The 7366-nt window shown below is 43.6% G+C and overlaps 1 long non-coding RNA gene across 1 annotated transcript; it reads right to left on the reverse strand.

Annotated features, from left to right (window-relative positions):
• Positions 1–791: 791 nt before the first annotated feature.
• Positions 792–4530, reverse strand: LOC116789541. The gene is made up of 3 exons (XR_004358073.1): positions 4480–4530; positions 3479–3620; positions 792–908 (listed from the first exon to the last, which is right to left on the reverse strand). It is a non-coding gene; the product is annotated as an uncharacterized LOC116789541 (long non-coding RNA).
• Between the last annotated feature and the right edge of the window lie 2836 nt (positions 4531–7366).

Raw genomic sequence — 7366 nt, forward strand, 5'->3', positions numbered from 1 at the left:
CTGTAGATGGGTTGCTTTCCCCCAGAAAGCAACCCAACCAATTTGGTTTCCTGGCTAAATTTATCTCAGGTAGTTATGAGGGGAGATGTGAACTATGAGGGGGGAAATTTGGCAGCCTTCTCAGAAAAGAAAAAAAAAAATAGACAAGGAAGATCATCAAGTAGCAGGAAGAATGTAAGAAAAGTAAACTCATTCTCACCATTTTTCCATCGCTGTCCCTTCCCAGCCTCCAAACAGCTAAGCCTCATGAGGAGCAGGTGAAGCAGTCCAACACCTGCCAAGTGCATCTAGACATCATCTGGGAAACACTTGTAACATCTATTAATGGTAGAAAAACGTATAAAGTTGTCTGCACTACAGATTGCTGGTACCTCTCAGAAGACAGCCACCTCTCTCATTTCACCAGTAAACCCTCTCCTGTATTTGTGGCCATCTCCTTTTCTCTCAGCTAATCTAACTAGACATGGAGGAACAGCGCTCAACTTGCATTTAAACATTGAAATGTGCAGGTTTAATAACAAGCTGTTTCTGATCTGTGCTTACGTGTCCTGAGGTATCTCTTTTTCCTCCTGAAAACAGGAGGTAGCCTGTTCAATACCGTACTTGGTCCTTGCAGACCTCGTTTCACCCGTATCTTTAAACCAACACAGTCACAGCACTATCATGAAGACTCCTGCCTTGAAGTTAGAGAGGTGCCTCACTTCTAAAGTATCACCCCTCAGGCATCTCCATATATCCAGGGGTATCCTAAATACCAGAATGGCCAAGTCATTGCTGAGACCTACCTTTGAAGGGCTTTGGAGGCACCTTGCACCACGGTTCAACCTGTCTACAGCTCCCATCTATTCTTGCAGTATGCCATGTCTTCTCCGGGAAGGGCCAAGATCACATTTCCTGCCAAAGTCAGTCTTTTTTCCACAGAGACATGTGGACCAGAGAAAGGCAGCCAGACACAGAGCACTGGGGAAAGACAGACAGAAAAAAAAAAAAATAAGAGAAAAATTATCAATGTGCAACTAGGTAGGAGACACTCGAAGGATATTAAAAACACTAGAGACAAGAGATGTCATCTCATCATATTTAGCCACACAAAAGCTGTCTGCCTGGTGAGCAGTGATCAGTCACAAACCACTGCAGAGTGCTGTCTACAGCCAACAACAAGCAAGAAGCCTCCGTAGGAGGAGAAACACAACATCCTATGACAAGGTAGAGTAAATCATCCTTACTAGATGTCTCTGCATTGCCCACAGGAGCTGGAGGACTGTGCTTAACAATTTTGTGTATCTGCCATTCCTAACACAAGAGAAAGCCCATCTATTAGGGGTTTGGGTTAGATAAGAGTCCTCCGGCTCACAAGTGAAGGCAATATTGAGTTATTTGTAACTATTATCTCCCTCCTTATCCAAGGTTGATGTGCCAGACAGACAACCCAGGAGCTCTCTCCTTCTGGAAAGAGCTTACTGGCCCCTGCCACGGGTCAGCCAGAGTCACCAGAAGATGAGACAGACAACCAAATTCATTACCAGGTGCTTGCTTGGCACCAAGAGTGACTCATTTTTAAGTAGCATAAACCATTCCACTTACACCAGGCCAGGCTGAATCAACCCAACACAGATGTCAGCACAGCATTTCCCTCTGTGTCACTAGGTAAGGTATTTCTCTTTAAAACTCATCCCAAGCATTTAATTGCAAGATGAAAACTTGAAACAAAGCTATGCCTTGCCCTACAAGAGACACACAGGTTAAAGGTGATGCAGCATTGCCCCAAGCAGTGAGGGGAGAGCAGCCACTCTGGGTGCAGCGAACACAGGGCAGGGGAAGGAGTAGAATGACCTGCAATGATCAGAACTTGGTTTCTTGCAAATCAGTAGGAGGTGGCCACTAAGCTCACTGTAGAGCAAATTTTCTCCTGGCTTTAACCCTCTATTGCCAAAGACCATGTGAAGCCTGCACAGCTGAAGCTAGAGGACTGGAAATGCAAGAATTATGAGTCATCTGATAAATTCATTAAAGTGTACTCACCTCACTCACAATTTAATGAACAGATTATGCATTGGTTGGACATATAAATGGTAGCTGTGGAGAAACAGTCCCATCTCTCTCCAGAATAAACAACATTTCACAGTTTTAATTGTGCCCTGATGTTATAATGATCACAACTAAACTGGGTAATCATTCATTAAACATGAGCTAATTCCATGTCCTGCTATAATTATTACAGTTTCCTGAAAATACAACGTGTAGTAAAGTACAATAAGTGCAAACTGAAATATTGCTTTTGGAAGTTTATTTATTACTACCTTCAGCTGTAAACATTTATAACTGAAATTTATTGGTCCGTGGTCTCTTCATATAAATATTTTATGATAAGCCTCAGGGATCTGCATCTTCTCGTTGAAATGTCTCAGTCCTGGTGTCTGCACCAGCAAAATAATCTCAGGAGAGAAAGTTTGCTGTCCTGTATTATTTGAACATCCTGCTGTTAACATAAGGCAGCATCATGAGTGCTACATGTTACCTGTCCAAAGATGCATACAGAGGTGAGGTAACAGCACACTTGTTGCATTACTCTGGCTTATAAATTTGTTCGTGTAGCACATGTAGTGTTCCTACATGCAACAGGCCAGCACAGTGTCAATGCTTATTTTATTGTAATAGTTCTGCTAAGATTCTTCTATTGAGCTGAAGAAAATGTCTGAGGCAACTGGAAAAAAGTCTGTGAACATCAGTGAGGAGGGAGTGTTCACTGAGAACTCTGTTCTTGTTTCTATTTCCATGCCAATACACAGCAAGAAGTGCCCAAAGGCAAAGAAGGAAGAGTTGTTTAGAAAATGGGTAACAAGTTTAAGACCTGGTTTTATATGTCAGACCCTACCGTCCCTTCTGCCTGGGTGTCAGGGCTGGCCTGCTCTGTGCCATGCCCAGAGCTGATGGAGCTGTACAGATAGCAATAAAGAGGTGCTTGTTCAATCCCAACCACTGAATTATAATAAATCATTTAGGTTTCCATGGCATCCATCCAGAAAAGTTGAAGGAACTGAGAGTGAAGGAGCTGAACTGCTAACAAAAATAATGTGTGCTTTTCAATGATAAATTACAATTTCTACAGTGGAGAGACTGGAAGAAGGCCAGGTTCATATCAATCCTTTCAAAATGAACTGATGGTTCTCCCAGGACTCCCAGTCCCTCCTCGCACTACCAGGAAAAATAGCAGCAAAGATCCTTAGGGAAAGCAGTAGAGCCTCTTGATGAATATAATATGCAAAGGGTGAGCCAGCATGAGTTTGCCAGGGAAAAAAACAACACTCTGTCCTAAATAATAAGGATTTACTGAAAGGAGAAACAAAGTAATGGCTGAGGGATAAGCAGGAGATATCATATGGATCTCAAAGGAACTTTTTCTTATGTGCCCCAGAAGACTATTAACCCTTGGAGCATGAAAGAGGAGTGTGCATTTGCAGCGCTCACTTTCAATTACCTGCACCTAGGGACTGCTGAGCCTGTTTGCCTCTGGATTCCCCATTTTCATAAATGGATAAACACACACGTGGGTGCCTCTCTCCCCGGCGCCTCTTCTCATCTCTGCCCTCTCACAAGCTTTCCATCTGATATTGTTTTCCCTGCAAGCCATATAAATCAGGAATAAAACTTGAGGAAAACCTGCTGGAAGATTATCATCAGCCTCCAACTCTGCAGGTAAATCCCCCGTGCACCAAAATGAGACTAAGTCCCTAAAACCACTGTGTTTGATTTCTGAGCAGTCCCTTATGACAGAATTTTTAACAACTCTGCAGTACTTGGTGCTACATCACTTACAGTATGTAAGGGGTATTGATCTCTTCAAGTTTATTCTTTTAAATGGTTCCCATCAAGTGCCAGGAAGTCAACCAGTTTGAGCTGTGTAGCTCATCTGCAAAACTCAGGATGAGATGATTGAGTCTACTCAGAAAACGGGTGTTTATTTGTTTTCTTTCCCAGAGGGACCTCGAGTGTGTGTAATGCCGTTAACATACCATGTTTGCCCTTAAAAATAATTTTATAGCCATGCTGAGTATCTCCAAACATAAAATATGCTTTATAAGTAGTTGGCTAACTACCTGGGTGTGCTGTAAATGCAGTAGTAAATAAAATAGTAAGACACTAAATATCAGCTGTATTTCATAGTCAGGGGTACTTTTTCAGCCACAAAACAGTTCTCAATGTTAAAACCCTTGATTTTTGCGTACATGCTATACTGTGACTAGAATTCCACCTAATCTCCTAAAGTCATGCTAAATACCTCTCACCTGGTAATCTGATTATCCTCCCACAAAGAGTGAACATGATTTATATTGAGCAGGTAGAAATATTTTCTGAGGCTGGAAATTTGCTTCCCAAGCTTCTCCATGCAGTAATATTGTTAAAGCTGATGCTACTCGGTTTATGTCCAGCTATCACCAAACTTTTTCTGCATGGAGATAATTTTCCTGGTAAACTCACCTCACTTGGCTGGAGAAATCTGTGCTTTGTAATCAGTATAAAGGGCATCTGCAAGAAGAAGGGAAACCGGTGAAGTGTTAAGGGCAGCTGCTCAGATTAACCCTTCCTAAAAATTTCTGTCTGTGACACAGAGGCTGAAAACAGAGCCGTGTCCTTTACTCCAAATCCACACCTCCAACATCTCTTAGCTTAAAACAAGTGTTCACAAGGAGTGGGAAGAAGAGAGGCAACACAGAAAAGAGAATGAAAGAGAAAATCACCTATGAGATAGTGTTCTTTTTTTTTTTTTTCAATTTTCTGTAAGTATTTCAGTATTTTCCTTTTTATTACCAAGCACGGCATGGGAGGGATAGGATGGGATGTTGGAAGAGAAAAGGCACACTCCTCAGGAGTGACGGCTCTACTTCTGCCCAGCCTTACAGTGCCTGTGCTGTGGAGCAGGACACCCCAATGGACCAAACTCATTAGCAGCAGGTACCAGGAGGAGCCTTTCTGCCTCCCCACACCCACACACACCCTGAGTACCCCTTCTTCAGCCATCACAGAGACCTGGTAGTGACAGAACCCAGCCCTGCCCTGAAGGAATCCCAACCCAACTGAGCAAAACAACTCAAAATCCTGAAGTAACCTTGGCAATCCTTCTACAGACAATTTTCCTTTAAAATGTAGAATTGCTAAGGTTGGAAAGGACCTCTAAGATCATCATGTCCAACTGTTAACCCAGCACTGTTCACCACTAACCCACATCCCCAAGTGCCACATCCACACCACACATCTTCCAAATCCCTCCAGGGATGGTGACTCCACCACTTCCCTGGGCAGCCTGTTACAATGCTCAGCAACCCTCTGGGTGAAGAAATATTTCCTAATATCCAATATAAACCTCCCTTGGTGCAACTTGGGGCCATTTCCTCCTGTCTTGTTGCTTGTTACCTAGGAGAAGAGACCAAACCCCATCTCACAACAATCTCCTTTCAGGGAGCTGTAGAAGGTTGTAGATCCCCCCGAGCCTCCTTTTCTCCTTGATGAACAATTGCAGCTGCTTCAGCTGCTTCTCATCAGACTTGTCCTCCAGACCCCTCCCCATCTATCAACTGGCTGTCAACTATTTCTGCATCTTCCAATATCAAATGCAGTCTTGCCTTCCCAGCAATCCGGAATTTAGTTCATTTTACACTGCTGTGCAGACAAAAATGTTGCTCAGATGAACATTTACTGGAAGCCCAGAGGGTGAGCTGGGGCAGGACAGCAGTAGATGACACCTGGCCATCAAAGCACTTGCTGAAGGTGACACAGGGACGGCTCAGTGCATTAAAATCTGCCGGCTCCGCTGTAGGGATGAGCTCTGTGCTCTCGGGATGGGCACTCGCACGGTGCTGCTGAGCTGCCCTGCCATGGAGCTCTGCTGTTGCTAAACCTAATCCATAAATCAAGATGGGAGGATATAAACCAGGACGGAGACATGACTGCAAAGCGCCTGAGATTTGAGATCAATATTCATTTTACAAACCTCTCCAGAAAAGTTCCTTAATTAATTGTTGGAATTGAAGTCAAAATTGACCCCTCAGTTTGCTCCTGTGGCCTTTAGATCAATTTTCTTTTCTTTACAAATCATCGTTTTTGGACTGGAGAATGCAATAACACCTTTTTATTTTATTTTATTTTTATTAAATATAAAAAACCAGTACCCACACTGCATATATTCTAAACAGGACTCACGGGGCATGAAGCCAGCGCCTCCCACTTCAAACTAAAAGGGGGGAAATATTTTCCCAATTAAACCAATACAAAGACTTTACCCAGCTCAGCCTGCATCCCCACATGCACACACCACTCCCCCTTCCTCCCCACCGGAAGAAAGCTGGTCCCCAATGCCCCATTTCTCAGTCCATCTATTAAGTTGTGTCACCAGCACAGCAGGGAGCTCTGAGTGCAAGGAGCAGAAATGCCTGTGCACCACCACATCCACAGTTGTCTTTATTTTCCCTTTCTTTACCAAATCCTATATGGCAGTAGAACCACATCACAGATTACCAAGTGGAAAGAGTCCCTTGTTTTATGCAGCTGTGTACCTGCCATACCTTCACACTTTCACAGAATTTATCCCCACGCTGCGATCCGCAAGGTAAGGAAGAGAGAAAATAGGATTACAGAGATGAGAGGGTTTGCTTAATGTCACTGACCTCCCACTTTGTGCAGGCTACAATTTCCCAGGTTCTCAGTGCAAGCATCGTAATCCATCTGCTACCTTCTGCATATTGTCCTGGATTCCCTTACGTCCATTATTTTGCTTTCAAAGGATTGATAAAAATCCCAAATTAGATAAAGCTGGGTTGTTGTCCTTATAGCTGGCACGCTGAGTATTTTACAGCTTAGTCCTTAACATATTTCCCTGGGAGTGCAGGCAGCTCCCACCGACCAGCTGGGAATGCTTTCTTGTTGACAATGCTCTATCTTGCAGACCCAAGATTGGATTAAACCATGTTATTTCCTCCCCACTGTACCTCAGCCATGGGAATTACCTGATGAGCCAGACCAGGATGGGTCTGTAGAGTGGTCCTGACAGCAAAAGGACCCTCCACTGGATCACAGATTGATGGATCACACACTGATGGCAACATGAGACTTCATTCCTGACCTTCTGAACCACCTGTAGGTGGCTCACAGGCTGTCTCCTCATCCACAGAGCCAACACAGCCAAAAGCCCTCTAAAACCTAGGATGAAAGGTATATGAGCTCGCCACAAAGCATTTTTCTCTGCAGGAGTGTCACAGCAGAAAGATCGTTGTAAATCAGCGTCTCTTGGATTTTAAAAATATTATTCAGAATACGCTTACTTAGTTGCACTTTCTCGCTATAATTAAGAGAATTAGTTAGTAAATAGACA

The sequence above is a fragment of the Chiroxiphia lanceolata genome, chromosome 7 (genome assembly GCF_009829145.1).
Source record: "Chiroxiphia lanceolata isolate bChiLan1 chromosome 7, bChiLan1.pri, whole genome shotgun sequence".
NCBI lineage: Eukaryota > Metazoa > Chordata > Aves > Passeriformes > Pipridae > Chiroxiphia > Chiroxiphia lanceolata.